General features: G+C 41.2%; 1 protein-coding gene across 1 annotated transcript in view; it reads right to left on the bottom strand.

The window, feature by feature from the left end:
• Positions 1 to 2,136, bottom strand: part of SNRK (SNF related kinase) — a 71,776-nt gene extending 69,640 nt beyond the window's left edge. Inside the window, exon 1 of the mRNA XM_067561827.1 lies at positions 1,918 to 2,136. The gene's annotated coding sequence lies outside the window, so the exon portion shown is untranslated. The remainder of the gene's footprint in view (positions 1 to 1,917) is intronic.
• Between the last annotated feature and the right edge of the window lie 14,361 nt (positions 2,137 to 16,497).

Genomic DNA, 16,497 nt, shown 5'->3' with positions numbered 1-16,497 from the left:
GTGTGTGCTCTAGTTATCATATGTACCAGTAAAAAAATCCAGCTGCAGGTTAAGTCAAGTTTGTCTCCAGCCACCCTCAGGTCACTGCAGAGTTTTTCCTTAGTGGTTGTTCTCCAGAGCGCTATACAGTCTAATTATAAAAATTATGCATAAAAACAGCAATACTGGATCAGACCAATAGTCTATCTAGCCAAGTATCCTGTCTTTCCCCAATGGCCAGTGACAGACGCTTCAGAGGGAATGAATAGAACAGGGAAATGTCAACAGATTCATCCCATCATCCAGTCCCAGCTTCTGGCAGTCAGAGGTTTAGGACAACCACAGCATTGACGGACCTATCCTCCATGAACTTATCTAATTCTTTTTTGAACCCATTTTTACTTTTGGCCTTCACAACATCCCATGGCGGCAAGTTCCACAGGCTGACTGTGCTTTGTGTGAAGAAATACTTCCTTATGCTTTTTACAAACCTGGTGCCTATTAATTTCATCGGATGACCCCTGGTTCTTGCATTATGTGAAGAGATAAACAACACTTCCCTATTCACTTCCTCCACACCATTCATGATTTTATAGACCTTTATCACATCCCCCTTTAGTCATTTCTTTTCTAAGCAGAACAGACCCAGTCTTTTTAATCTCTCCTTGTATAAAAATTATTCCATTTTTGAACAAGAAAAGGGCAACATTCTCCAGTTCTAATACACCATTTTGAAATGGGGCAATCTGAACTGCACACAATATTCAAGGTACCATGTATTCTACCATATTTACCCTACAGCTTAATTAATCCCTGAAATCAATAAAAGATATTTAAAAAGGCATTCCATGGATGCAGTTAGTGGGGTAGCTTCCAGGTACCTGAACCTAAGGGCCATAAAAGCTATTCTCCAGGACAGGGCTACTTGCCAAATTAATTTCTATAGTAACCTAGAAACAGCAGTTCAATGAAAAAAATGTTATTGGCATGATTATACAACTGTTGCCAAAGAAGAGGAGACACCTACAGTTTCTATCAGAGGTGCTCCCTCTAAGCAAAAAAGAATGCCAGCTCGCTCTGAACAAACCTGTTGGCTATGTGCCTGGTTTGAAGGAGTAAGAGGGGTAAATCAATAGGAGGCACGCAGGCCAAATCCGGACCACCAGATACTTTTGAATGGACCCTGTAATCTTTTTATTTACATATTGTCCTTTTTTTTATTATTATTTTCTCTGGAGTCTGGACCTTGACTATACCTTGACCAAGGAAATTTGGACCTTGACAAAAAAATAATTGACTACCCCAGTTAAAGGATTTCTCTAGTTAGAAAGATTTCACCCTTTTAACAGAAAACAGGCAACCAGGGAGAGAGGTGTCTCCGTCCTCCACAGGTTGTGGGGGGTGACGATGAACTCCATCCACATCACTTTCTTTCCTTAGATCCTGCTTTGCCTCTGTGTTTGGATTTTGATAGTAGCACAAGTGACACACACACACACAAGAGGGGCCCGTCGTGTTACGCGCGCGCGCGCGCACACACACACACACACACACACGCACGAGGGGGGCCCGTCGTGTCACACGCGCGCACACACACACACAAACACGGGGGGGGGGGCGGTCGGGGTCGACGTGTCACACACAGCCGCCCAGCTTGGGTACAGACGCGGCGCTTCCAGCCCCCCCCCACCCGGCCGGCCTCAGCCGGGAGGAGGAGACACAAGATGTGGCTCCCCCGGTCCGGGCAACACCGGGACCTTCAGGAGCCGGGCACTTGCCCCGCCGCTGGACCCTGCAGCCTCCCCGGGGCGAGGCCGCCATTCCCTGGCCGAGAGGGAGCCAGGGCCCCGGCGGGCAGGCCGGACCGGGGCAGCGGTCTCCTACCTTCCCGCCCGCCCGCCCAGCCGCGCCGGGAGCCCCGGGACACCGATAACTCACCCCCCGCAGCAGCGGCTCCTCCGGCCGCCACCCCCCGCATGGGCAGCGGCGTCTGCCCCTGGGACCGGCCGCTCCCGCCGCGGGGAGCTGGAGGCGCCCCCCGGGAGAAGCGGGGCCCCGCGGGGCGGGGGAACAGGAGCGGGAGCGGCTCGACCTATGTCCGCGTCCGGGTCTGCGTGGCCCGCACCCAGCGTCGCCCGCCTGCTCAGTGCCCGGCTCCTGCCCTGCCGCTGCGGCGACTCCCGGCCGTGACGCGCTGACAACAACGGCCGGCGGCTCCCGAGACCTGGGGGCGGGGCCAGGGAGGGGCAACCGGCAGAGAGAAAGGGTCGCCGCTGCGCATGCGCTGGAGGGAGGGCCCGCCTCTTGCCGTCACACCCCGGCCAAGGGGGCGTAGCGGGTCGGGTCGGGAGCTTGAGCGGAAGGGGAGGGAGTGGATTCTAGGGGTGGGGGGAGAGGGTTCTGCAGGGAGGGGGTGAGTGTAAGGGTTGGGGGAAATAGGGAAGGACGGGGGGGGGGGCTGGGAGGGATGAGACTGTGACAAGGATGGGTGAGGAGAAGGTGATGGGAGCAGTCAAATGGATCCTGCTGCTGGTTTTTTATTGAGTCAGTATTGCTTTCCTGGAGGCTGCCATCTTGGGTTCTGGAATCTGATCTTTCCAAATATTAAGCACCTGGCCCTGGAGATTGTTTAAAAAAAAAAAAAAAAACCTTGAAACTGACTGGAGCGTGAAACTAATGCAGCACTGTGCGCCTGAAGCAACAGTTCTGCCATTATTCATCTCAGTGGGGTATTAAATCTGAAGTCTAATTAAGTGTATTTAAATATCAACATTGTTAAATCTTGTTAACTCTTAAGGTTCTACAGGACTCTCGTTTTTGCTGTATACAGACGAGCATGGCTACCCCCCTGGAACTTTTCAACATTGTTAAATATTTCAGTGCTGATGAAATCACCCAGGGAGGTAGAGAAAATAAATATTTTTATTAGGAAAGCACCCAAAAGTCCCCATCAGAATTGCGGCTGCATTGTGTTGGGCTCTGAACAAACTCCAAAAGGAGAAAGGAAAAGCTACAGTGAGGGGAGCCCCACTTTGGCATCTCAAATTGAGCTTGGTTTGTAGAAATGCTTGGCAGAATGCAGTTTGACTCTCTGCACAAGGGGCTGAATGAAGTGACTGATAAAGATGGGAAAATTCGGCTGAAGTTGGGGTGGTGAGTGAGGAGATGAGGTTCAGACTGGGTAAAAGAATGTGTGGAGAAGGCATGAAGGGTGTTTGAGAAAGAAACAACTGTGCATCTAATAGAGGAGAGAGAGACACCAAGAGAGCTTTTCTACTGCACCATCCAAAAGCTCGATCCTCCTTCCACTTAAGAGAGAAACAAAATTCCCCTTGCTATCATGAGTAGTCAGGCTCCTAGATACCAAGGCGAGTGAGAAAGAGACTTGGTTAAACTATCAGAAATGATAAAAGACTTTCCATCAAAAAGCAACAAAGGAAAAATTCATAACTCTTGAGAAAAAGGAAAGAGAGCAGAAAAAGTGGCACACTGCATAGTACCCGGCGTCTCAATTAAAAATGGCAATGAGGACAAATGGTGAGATAGGATAAAACCTCAGGTACATTGAAGACCACTTCCAGGCAGAAGCATGTACCTCTGACAGATACTTTGGCTTCCTGTTTTTTATGTTTTGACAAAACTGATACAGCATGTCAGGCTAATAAAATATAATAGAGTCATAGTTTGGTTTTGGTTGTTTTTTGTTTTTTTTTTTTAGGCCAGAAAGCATAATTATGATGAGCTAATCTGACCTTCTGGATAGTACAGGCCACTGAATTTCATCCAGAAGTTCCTGCATCACGCCCAATAACTAGAGTACATTTTTCTGAAAGAGTTATTAAAATGAATTTCTGTAAGTGGGGAGGATAACAAAAAGGACCCTCTATTTTTATTGCAATATAAACATAATTACAGGACACACAAAATATACTCCAGATTCATTATAAACCAGGCTTTGGTTATAGCAATCTTAATGTACCATACATTCCAATCACTGATCCTCAACAGAATTGGGAATTTCTCCCTTTTCATCAGCATTTACTACAGATAACAGGCCCAGTTCTCTGCTGTATAGGGTGACCAAATAGCAAGTGTAAAAAATTGGGACCCTTTTTGTTTTGCGGGGTGAGTGGTATAGTTGCATATATAAGACAAAGCCCCTAATGTTGAGACGGTCCCAATAATATCAGAATGTCTGGTCACACTACTGCTGTTACACCAGTTTTATATCAATACAATTCCATCAAATGCATGGAGATACACCAGTATAAAACTGTTGTAACAAAGTGAGAAAACAAGCCTATTGCCTCTGGAAGCCTGGTCACCATTGGGCTCTCAATTTTGAGCTCACACTTATATAAAGGCATTTCACAGCATGTTCCACTCTGATTGTTGGTCCTAAGAGAGGCCACCAGCAGGAGGCTAAAGGTTGTTAGTGTTGTTCTGTAGCAGGTTGCTGTAGATTGTGCCTCTCACCTTTCTAACTAATAAGCATTTTGATTCTCTGTTCTGTTTTTTCTTCTCTGGGGTTTCATTCCTCACATTCTTACAGAGAGTACATGTATATGGCCATTGTAATGATCCAGCAACATAGAAAGACTAGAATTCTCCCTTTGTCAAAAAAAAAAACAACAACAAAAACCAAAACAAAATACTGGCCTAAAGGAGAGCTTTTATAGCTTCTAGGGGTAGTAGAATCCTTATCCTTTCTATGGGCCAGCCATGAGAGAGTGTCCCGGGCAAATGCACATACCCACAAAACAACTACATTACAGAGTGTGTGTGCGTGCGTGCGTGCGTGGTGTGAAAGAGAGAAAGGGAGGTGAAAGAGTATTTTTTCTAACATTATTTTAGTATGCTACAATAATTGCTCTCAAACACTGCAGTATTGCTATTGTAAATTACCATATTTTGGATTGTTACTATGGAATAATATGGTACATTTACTTAATATGGTAAGAATGTGTTTGTAAAAGTAAATGATTTTTAAGGTCCTCTTATGGCTCAGTAAATGGTTAGAAGATAAGAAACAAAGGGTAGGAATGAACAGTCTGCTTTCACAATGGAAAGAGGTAAGTAGCAGGGTTCCCCAAGGATCTGTACTGGAACCTTGCTGTTCAACATATTCATAAATGATCTGGAAGAGGAGGTTAACAGGGAAGTGGCAAAGTTTGCAGACAATACTAAATTATTCAAGATAGTTAAGTCCAAACTTGACTGTGAAGAGTTACAAAGGGATCTCACAAAACTGGGTAACAAAATGGCAGATGAAATTTAATGTTGATAAATGCAAAGTAATGCACAGTGGAAAAAATAATCCCAACTATCCATACAAAATGATGTATTCTAAATTAGCTGTTACCACTCAAGAAACAGATCTTGGAGTAATCATGGATAATTCTCTCTGAAAATATCTGGTCAGTGTGCAGTGGCATTCCAGAAAGCTAACCAAATGTTAGGGACCATTAGAAAAGCGATAGATAAAAATACAGAAAATATCATAATGCCATTAGATAAATACATGGTATGCTCACACCTTGAATACTGCATGCAGTTCTGGTCATGTCATCTCAAAAAACATATTAGAATTGGAAAAACTACAGAGAAAAAAAATAATGAAAGTGATTCAGTGTATGGAACAGGTTTCATATGAGGAGAAATTAAAAAGACTGAAACTGTTCATCTTAGAAAAGAGACCACTAAAGGGGGATATGATAGAGGTCTAAAAAATCATGAATGGTGTGCAGAAAGTGAATAAGGAAGTGTTATTTACCCCTTCACATAAACAAGAACCAGGGGTCACGCAATGAAATTAATAGGCAGCAGGTTTAAAATAAACATATGGAATTACTTCTTCACAACGTATAGTCAACCTGTGGAACTCATTGCCAGGGGTTATTGCGAAGGCCAAAAGTATAACTGGGTTCAAAAAAGAATTAGATAAGTTCATGGAGGATAGGTCCATCAATAGCTATTAGTCAAGATGGTCAGGGAAGCAACCCATGCTCTGGTTATCCCTAAACCTCTGACTGCCAGAAGCTGAGACTGGATGACAGAAGAAGGATCATTTGGAATTGCCCTGTTCTATATCCCTCAGAAGTATCTGGCATTGGCCACTGTTGGAAGACAGGATACTGGGCTAGATGGACCACTGGTCTGACTCAGTATGGCTATTCTTATGTGCTTATGAGAAAGTCAGCGTGTGTACAAAACTGAGAGTGAGACCGTGTTACCTATGTGAGGCTTTGTGTGAACTGACAAAGCTGGTTTTTGTTTATTTGTTTTTTAACAGCGAGATAGATAACAATTATCTTACTATCCTAAATGGAGACAAGCCACTTGTAGGCAAGTTAGCTAAGAGAAGTCAGCATTCTACCACTGCCCGTGGTTGATCTCACTTACTTTACTATGCATTAAAACTAAAGTGCCTTGACTCCACTATATTTTTACAGCAGGCTATCTAATGGTGTTAGTTATCCCATGATGAAACCACACTTTTTTTATCAGTGAAGTCATAGCCTGAGTGTATTTGCCTGAGAGAGGTGGCGGCCACATCCCCGTGTATGAATCTGAGAGCTTGCTAGCTGTGTGTATACATGCAAGTCAGCCTATGCAGTGATCCCTTTTGCTAAAGGCAAGTTTGTGCTACAGAAGGAAGAAGATGATAGCTGATATTTTAATTTACAAAGATCTAACTGTTTTATAGTAGAAATAATCTTATATTTACATAGGGCCTTTCATCCTGAAAGATCCCAAAGTGCTTTACAACTTTCTCTTGTATCCAAGATTTTAATTAGTGATTTTGGGTGCCCAATTTGAGACACTGTAAAGGTTCCTGATAGTCAGAAAGTGCTTCACGTCCACTCTCTGAAAATCAGGCCCTTTTAACATGTCTAAAGTTGGGGAACCAAACACTGATGTAAAAATCTTGGCTAGTCTATATATACACCCCTACATACATAGTATGATATTCAATATTTGGGGGAGGATACATTTTTGACCAAATGTTATCTTTTCTTGTGTCAAACAAAAAGTTGCATATATGCAGAAGGTATAGTCCATTGTACAGTTATGAGAGAACACAATACAAGTGATCAACACATGATAACTTCAGGTGAGACTCTAGGAATTTTCTAAACACTGACTTTTTTACTCACTAATAGTGAGCTGCATCAGACCAATTCCAACAATAAGTTAAATTTTGAATAAAGAATTTAAAATAATAAAGAAAAAAGGGGAAAATTCACAGTAAAGGTCCTTTACAAATACTAAGTTAGCACTGAGCAGCTTATTTTGTCAAGTCATTCAGTAGGCTGTTAGTAAGGGAAGCAGCATGTGGTAATGGTTAGAGCTGTGGAGTGGGAGTCAGGAGACCTGCGGGACATTCTGTACTGTATGTCTAAGTGGAACAGAACATGCAGCTGAGAGGGAAGGGAATATGGTGTCTTTAAGCAACCTTTCCATCTTTCCAATTCTTGGCTGCTCTAGGGGCTGGAGATGCCCCCAGCATAACATAGATAGTTCTGGGACTTGTCTAAGTTGTGGCAGCCTCCCTAGGCTATTTTATGGATAGCAGCACTATGTGTTGGGGCCCACCCGGAATGCCCCCATGTCAGGGCTTGTGAGCAGGTCCTTGGGAGATAGCTTTAAAAGGCTGTCTCTACAGTTCCTGTGCCAAGGGAATCCTACTCCAAATGGATACAGGGTTTTTAGGCACCTTCATGCCACTCCCTCTTTTAGTTGGTGTAAAAGTGAGGTTTTCACCGCTAACTTCTATTCTCAGCTTTGCCACTGATGCATTGTTTGCATGTGTAAACCTTCTTGGCAGGTCTCGTCAGCAGCAACAAGGGCCAGATTCAATATCTAGGTGTTCTTAAAACTAGAAAAACAAAACTAGCTTGAACCCCCACACAGAAACCTGGAAAACTAAATACCTCCCCTGGGCTCCCCTAATAGGCAATTCTTCCCCACTCACAAGAACTCCATAAACTTTTATTCAGGTGGGAGGGAATGCAGCATTAATTTGGGAAAACACAGCAACAATGACTGAAGTATGCAAATAATAAGTAAAACATCCAACCCTACAGTAGTTTTGAAAATGTCACAAGAACTGCTAACTCTTAGCATAGCAGGAACTGCAGTAGACATCCAAAGGAATCATACAGTGCCTTTTTTTTTTTTTTTATGTATAATGAAAGTCTGCAAGACACAGGAGGTATTCAGTAACACAATGCGAGTAAAATTGGATGGCTCAGGAAACTGGCCACCTTTCACCTAGTCTGAATTCGGCCTATGTGGGTAACCACAAAATGTCATTACTCTCTGACTGTTATTCAGTGATTTGTGTGAAATGAGCTGGTAGTCGTCCGGTTGCCAGTAGACAGGAGGAGTCCATGTTACTAAAACCAGCATAAAATAGTACAAATTGGCATCTTGGTTGGCAGCCTCAGCAAATAGGATACATAAAGATTGAATAATACTTTCACCCCAACAGTATGATGCATCCTTATTATCTCTTTGGGCTCAGGCATTGTAGCATATGGTTTCCTAAGGAACGATAACAGAACAGTGTCCACAAGCACGCCTTAAAGTGTTTGATGTGATAAACTAACCAAATATAGTAAAGTTAGGGATTGTTCTGTAGTTGGTAATTTGCATTTTATAGCAATTATGATCAAGGGCTAGGCCCCAATTATTTAAGGATTCCCAATAACTCCAGACTAAGTAAAAGTGTGGAGCCCAGTTCTGGAAGTGGAATTTCCCCAACATTGATATATTGCCATATACTAGCCATGAGTTTGACTCTGGAGTACTGTCGTTCTTTTCCTGTTCTAGGAAAATTTGAAACAGCTTCTGAGGGAGGCAACACATTGCTGTGCAGTGATTCCTAATGTGCTCCTCAGTATTTCCCATCTAGTTTTTCATGGCAAGAAGGAAGATTAATGAAGCACAGACTTTGAAGAAAGGAGGCAATATAACATTAGTAGAAGAAATGAAGGTGAATCCTCAGGGTTCTGAGGAGCATATGCATGAGCCATTAAAAATAAACTGTAACAAAGATAATTTACAATTCTTTAGTACAATAATGGTTTACTAAACTAATCTGCAGGAAGTAATCAATAGTCTGTTGGTTGCTTCAGCACAAACAATAGCAACTAATTTTTGTAAATCAGGTTTACTTCAGTGTCTTTTCTATAAGCAGGAAAAAATTAGAATTCTGATCATATGACAAATCACTTAACCCCAATGTTTGTTACTGAGGCGTAAGTGCTACTGGCTAGGATATGACCTATATACACTACAGTGCCACTCTGTAAATGAAGTGTGATCATCATATCCTATAAAAGCAAATATTAAAGATCTATTACAATATTATTATTGTTACTTATTTTTAGGTATAAGGAAACACATGTATTAGTTAATGAAGTGGCCTCAGAACATTGTCCAACATGCATTGTCGCTTTAACAGCATCAGTTCTTTTTATGGACCTGTCAAAAACTTTAAGTAGATACTATGCACTGTAGAAAATGACAAGATGGAGCATGAAGATTTGTGGCTGACTCCCTGTAATTCACGTCTCAACAAACAACATAATGTCATTGATTTAAAAAGAAGCAATTTCTTAGAAAGAAAGCTTGAGATTCTGGAAATAACTCTTCAAGTATAACTACAGTCATGGAGCAACAGTAATCATGTCTTACACAGGAAAAAATGTGTCATGATATAGCTGATATTTACCTTAAAGGGACAGCATCAGGTAATATATAGGCTTAACATTTAGATTTTGAAATGAAAAAGAGGGATGTTAAAAAACTTTAATGCTTTCTTTGTTTTATATTTTAATCAATTTTTAAAAAAAATCTAAACATTTTACATGTTGGAAACAAAAGAGCTAGTCATGATACGAGCTAGTGTTAGTGCGTGAGAACCAGAAAGTGAAAGTGAAGTTGTTTCATTCTCCAAACTGAATGAAATGTTGAAAGCAAATTAGCGTATTCAGTTTTAATAATTTAAGGAGGCATTAGCCTCCTAAAAGGGTAGCAGAGTTCCTGCTGTGACCTGTATTCCATAGAAGCCCTGGAGGAATTAGATCCACTCCTGTCTCACCTCACTTCCAAGCTGGGTTGTGTCTTAAAGCCACAATTTAGCTAGAATGAAAGAAATGAAGCTCTCTCTTTCTGTGACATGCATTTAGCTATCTGGGATATTAGAAGAATGCAGTTGGCCTAGCCTGCAAGAGTCTCATTTACAAAGTTGCTAGCAGATATATACATTTTCTCAATTCAGGCTGAAAAAGAAAAATTCAATTTTCTTAAAACGACTGCAGTAATTGTGACCTTGGCAGTCTGGGTAGACATTCAGTAATGTGAAAAAGAAAAAAGGAAAGAACCAGGTGGAAAGAAATGTACTTAAACAAAAAAAAACAAACAAAAAAAACCAAATGCAACTGCAGGGACTTCTAATTTATAACATCTGACACACAGTGTAGCAGATGAAAATTCAAACACAAAATAATTAACCTTACACAATACTTGCTTATTTGAACAGCTAAGAGAAAATTGTATTTTTTATGTTTCAAATAATCTTTTACTCTTTAAAGCAACTTGTATATATTCTGTAAAAGCCACATTCTACAAAGTGAAATACCATTGAAAGCTACACATTTTCTCTTTTAAATCTCCAGGAAAGCATCTTTAATTCAAAATTAAAGGCAAAACCAAAAGTAATTAAGCACGAAACTTTAAATTCCATTTCTATTTTAAAACAGTAATCCAATCACTGGCAAATAGCATTTGTTGTCCATTTACAGCTATGGTATCAAAAAGGAAACAGGATGTTTTAATTCTTAACTGGGCTATTCACTCATTTTAAGAGGTTGTCAAGCTTGAAGATGAATATGTGGAATTCTCTGTATTTCTGCATAGTTCTACATCTGAAATGCATGCGTCACGGAAGTCTCAAAAGTGATGTTGACACTTCTTTGACATCATACTGAGCCCTATAAACTCCTTTCCCCACAATTACACAACTGTGAATCAAAAAGAAAAATGTCTGAAGGCTAAAATTAAGCAAGCTGTAGCATGAAGCAGTTCCTCTTCCTTTGATCTGGAGAAAGACCATGACTAGTGTTAGCCAGCAAAATCTGACAGTCTCATTCTCCACTCCGTTACGCCAGTTTTAAGACAGTACAATAGAATGTAAAAATCAGGCCCTCCATTTCTAGCCTTGATTTTTTTTATGACCATCTGTGTAGCCTTATTTGCCCCCACAGGACTATGAAAGTATTCATTTTAGAAATGTTTTACAAAAATTGTTTTTCAACTTTGCTGTATTGCTTTTGATGCCTCTTGCAGATGAGTGAAATTTTACTTGAAGATCTATCTTCAGGGTCTAAGTCTGTTCTCACATCAGTAAAAGCCCATTAATTTAAGTAAAAATCAGACTTTGGCAGACTATTTCAGCCTCTTCTTGCCCACTGCCCCCACAGTACACCGTAACACACACAACGTGCCATGCTGTAAAATGAACAAAATCTAAGGAAGTACTTTACATGATTTAACAGCCTCATATATCTTGATGTAACATCAAAGGTGAATTGCCTTGTAATAGCTCATGCAATATTTGTAAAACTGCAGTAGATTGTCAGAAATATATTTAACATCTCAATTACAATTTACTAATATTCAAGCACTTCAAAAAGAATTTTACACTCTTATCTGCAAGAAATAAGATATTCTACTTGAGAAATAAGAGGCACATTCCTTGTATGTTGTTTCAAATAAGAAAGGGTAGGGATATTTCGCAACCAATAACTCATCCAAAAAAGTTTCCATATAGTGTCACACCTGATGATTTTACAGCTAGTAGTATATATTACTTCCCCAAAATATATCTTTATAAGAGACAAGAGAAAAGATATTTAAAGGAAGTCTTTCTGAATGTTAGTTTCCTGTATTATGTTTCACATCATCTTATTTTCCCATCATATCTGTAAACAATAATTGGAGCTTAACCTGGAAAAGATTTCTTGAAGTTCCAATTCTTGTTGAGAACACTTACTTTTAACTGCTTGTTGGAAGAGTACTATTTCATACAGTTTGCTTTCATCATATGTCTTAAGGAAACACAAGCACGTACATGTAATAAAACTCTTATGGTACTTGTTTATGCACTTTGCATACCAGCTGACGAGGCAAGCAATTATACTAATTAGTATATGCATTTATTACTTGTATTTGACTTACTGCCACATCTGTCTCCAAGCAGGAACCATTTCTGAACAAAGTGTGGGAGTTTAAGAGCAATAGTTCTCCAACTTCTCAATTCTATGACACCTTTGTAAAAGGGAGCTCCTCTCATAGACCACCTCCCCTCCTAACATCCCAAACTTCAAATGCTTGATTCTCAAAATGTTTCATTCTGTGAACTGCCAGGGGGGACTCCAAGCACTATCTATGGTGCTCAGACAACTATTTGAAAACTACTGAAGGCCAGTTGTACCTATCCATTTCCTGACCCTCAAGATATTTTCTTCCTTTTTGCACCCCATACATGCATCAGGCACAATTACATTGTCTACACTCTCCTAAACAAGCCCAAATGGGGCATGGTTTTGAGCTGGCTAGCTATAGAAAGCAGAGCATATAACACCTTCCCAGGGTGTGGTGCAATGGACATACTCCTCCTGGATGTCAGAGGGCTCCAGGACAAATGGTATAAATTCCACTGCTTCCAATGTAGTCTGTGCCTAAGTGGCACAATCTTGCCCTACAATGATTATTTGGAGTTATTTAAGGTGCCACCAACTCCCTTTTTTTGGATGAACTAGTGATCAGCCTTTTATCCGTCTCAGTGGTTTCAGAAAGGATTTATGCATTTATGGATACTAATCTATCCAATCCAGTTTCCATATAGGCTCTCTCAGAAATCCAGGGCTCTCCACATTTAATCCTACCAACCATACTTCTGAATTGAATCACATACCTTCTAGCAACAATGTTCAGAGCTCAATTAACTAGCTGTCAGCTGTCCAAGCTTAAAAATGCTTGGGAGTGCATCTCGTTTCATAGGGAGCTCCTCCTGCGTTCCCTTTGAATGTTCCAAGACATCCAGGAGGTATTTCATTACAGTTACTTTTCATATTTTTGTGCATCCCAAAGTAATCAGCACATCAAAGGTACATTTGCATTTCTTATTCTTACAAATTTCTAAAGCAGTAAAATGAATTACTGAACACAGAAAGCTGATTATATTTCTTTCTGTAAAATTCAAGAGCTTTCCTTTGTAGGTCAGAAGCCTCCTTAACCATACTTAAGCTAATCCATCTACATTTCCAGTATGAGCTACAGACCCCTACTACCTGCTCCCACACTTATCCGGTTGAACTGCAGACCATCATTCATGCCACCATGCCAGCTACAAAAGCCTTTCTCTAGACTACCTGCCCATTGTAGGCCAGAGACACCAACATTTTGTATCTTACTCTCCAAAGATCCAAATCCTTCACAGCCCACACTCCTAATATGGTCCAGCAATCACAACTGCTCACTTTTTATGTTCCATATAAAGCCTGGAGACAGTGCCTTTCCCATCCATCCTCAGAGCCAGAGAACTCAGCCTACCCCATCCATCCTCCTGTGTATACACAGGAGATCTGTTCGAAAAATGGGTGGGGAGATGTTTCTGCAGAAAATGTTTACTTCAGAAACAAAAAAATTGGGGCTTTGGCCCAAAAAAAATTTTTTGAACTAAAATTCAAAATATTCTGCAGAAAACAGACACTTTTTGAGAAAAATTATGTTGTGATGGAAAAATTTTGATCAGCCCGAATACACAATATTCACGTCTGATGAGTCTCGGAGACCCACAGACATAGACTTGATATGCACCTTTATGTTATCAATACTACACATACTGGTCAGCGATGTCTTAGTACTACGTTCACCAAGACAGACTGAGGCTTCACTGATTCCACCTGAAGGAGTGATGGCACCTGGCTCCCAGGACATGTGTGGAATGCATTACTTAGTCATTTGCGATCTGTGACGTGAACAGTTTCTAAGGTTGTTGTAATACATATGATATATGGCATCTGCATTAGATGGATAGTAAGTGGTCAGAGATACTTGGTCAGAGACATGGTTTTCTTTGTAAAAAAAAATTTCTCTCCTTAGGCTGAATCAGAAGTTTTCACTATCTCTTCTGTTCCATGTAATGAAACACACAGGCTTTTCCTTCATGGGTTTTATTCCTCATTCTTATCCTCCATATTTAACGTATCTCTACTTTGTAACCATTTAAAATAATTGATTTTCATACACACACCATGTGATCATCCTATAATTTGTTATATGTGTATTAGCCTTGTAAATATGTAAGAGTTTATAGTGGTATATAACTTCAATTGATTACAGTTTACAAGTCAATGATTCTTTTCCCCCCCCCCCCTTTTATTTGTGCTGACAGTGAATATCATTATTTTTCTATGTCTGCTTTGATATTAGATAAAATCTTTGTGCCTGCAGTTCACTAAAGCACAAAACATGCATTTAAGTAATGCTAAAAGTTGCAACACCAGCCTGAAAAGAAAAGGAAATTCAAAATTAAGGATAACGCTCTGTCCTTAACCCACCCTGTTGTAAGTTGGTATTCAACACCTACTGTTTAGAGACTCATACAACATCTAGACATAACAGAGTGAATTAAGGATATAGGCCAACATTTTCAAACTTGGGTGGCCTAAAGTTAGACTCCTAAATAAAAGATTTAGGAGTCTAAAGATTAATTTAGGAAGCTAACAGTGCACACCCAGGTATTAAAATTAGGCCATTGCAAATTAAAATGAAACTCCTAATTTCATTTTAGCTGTTTCAGATTTACCCACCAGGTCTGATATATAAGGAAGCCCTGGGATTCTATTACACCATATATACCATTTGAAGTGCAGACATTCCAACAGAAGCTTCAGTGGATGCCAGCAGGAAAGGAGTTTTTAAAGAAAGGAAATTCTCCTCTCTTCTCTCCAGGGGAAAAAGGCTTCATGACAGCTCTGTTTTGATCTTTGCAGTAGTTCACCACCAGTGACAGACTTAGGGCTATTACAGTGTGTCAGGTAAACAGACAATTGTAAAAAATAATATTTAATAGCTATACTTCATACTTCTATACCACCTCTTATCTAAGGATCTCATAACTCTTTATAGACATAAATTAATTACCTTTCAAAACCCCAGTGTGCATGCTAATATTGTTAGAGCCATATTAAATAGTGATTATTATCTACAGCTTACAATGCCACTGATCATGGGGTACTGTGGAGTCTCCAGCAGGCCGCAGCAGGAGCAAATGGGATTACTCTCCAGGTTCTTCCACTCCTTACGTGCTGAACATTCTCAGGGATGGTGTTGGATGCAATCATGTGGAGTTCCATCTTGTCTCCCCTTTTGTTCGGAGGATTTGCATGAGTAAGCTGCTGCAGTGTTTCTAGTCTATCGTCAACAATCAGCTCTACATTTCTAACTCACATGACAGTGCTGTTGGTCTGAGGGAGGGTGAGACATGGATGAGAATTAGATGGCTGAAGCTCAGCCCAGATAAGAGTGAAGTGATACTAACAGGTTAGGGGAGGCAAAGATATCTTCCTCTTAATACCGAGGATGTGTGCCTGCCATTTGTTGGTTATTATTGAATTCCAATCTGCAATGATCACAGAGCAGCAATTTTTAGGAAATCCTTGTCTCATCTTTGTCTAGCCGGATGGCAGGAACCACAGGTCTTGAACCTGGGGCTACAGACCGCTTCAGAGCTAGTAAGCGCCAACCTGCCACCCAGCAACTTGCCGAGTGTTACTAGTTCAGAATCTGAAGCCTAACAGAGGACTCCAGTCCTGGAACCTGATTGGCAGGATGCTGCGGTCCTGATTGGTCCACAGCGTCTATATAAACCTAGCATAGGACCAGGCCTGTTGTTCATGCAAGCTGTCATGACTAGGATGTGGGTGGTCTGATATAGTGGTCAAAGCAGGGGTTGGGTGGGTCAGATACCATGAAGTCAGCATTCCTTACCCCCGGGCCATGGCAGGACATCCTCCAGTTCACAGCTGATGCACTCAGATTTGCTGGTGACTCCAAAAATGTGATCTACATCACCTGCCACCTGAAGGTCACGGCAGCCACCCAAGCACCAGATCCCTTGACCAAAGCCTGCTCCTTCAGCCAAGCCAGCAAGGCCTGGATGCAAATGGAAGGCCCCCAGGCCATCTGCAGCTGCTGTGAGAGTGGGAACTGTGAAGTGCCTGCAAGGTTCAACCCCAAGCACCAGCTTCTGGAGCTGGGCTGGCAGAGGGGCACAGCTGCAGAAGCCCATATGGCTGCCAGGCTCCTTTTTATCTGGGATCCGCCCTGCTCTGGATTGTGTGCCTTGTGCTTCCTGTTCCTGCTCCCCTGATTTGACTTCCTGGTATCCTGACCTGACCTAACTCCGGTTATCTATCTGTGGTTCTGCTCTCAACTTTGTCT

The sequence above is a fragment of the Emydura macquarii genome, unplaced genomic scaffold (assembly GCF_026122565.2).
Source record: "Emydura macquarii macquarii isolate MOO-44397 ecotype Brisbane River unplaced genomic scaffold, CSIRO-AGI_Emac_v2 contig_2422, whole genome shotgun sequence".
Lineage (NCBI taxonomy): Eukaryota > Metazoa > Chordata > Testudines > Chelidae > Emydura > Emydura macquarii.
The sequence above is the reverse complement of the archived record's forward strand: the minus strand, read 5'-3'. Positions and strand labels throughout refer to the sequence as shown.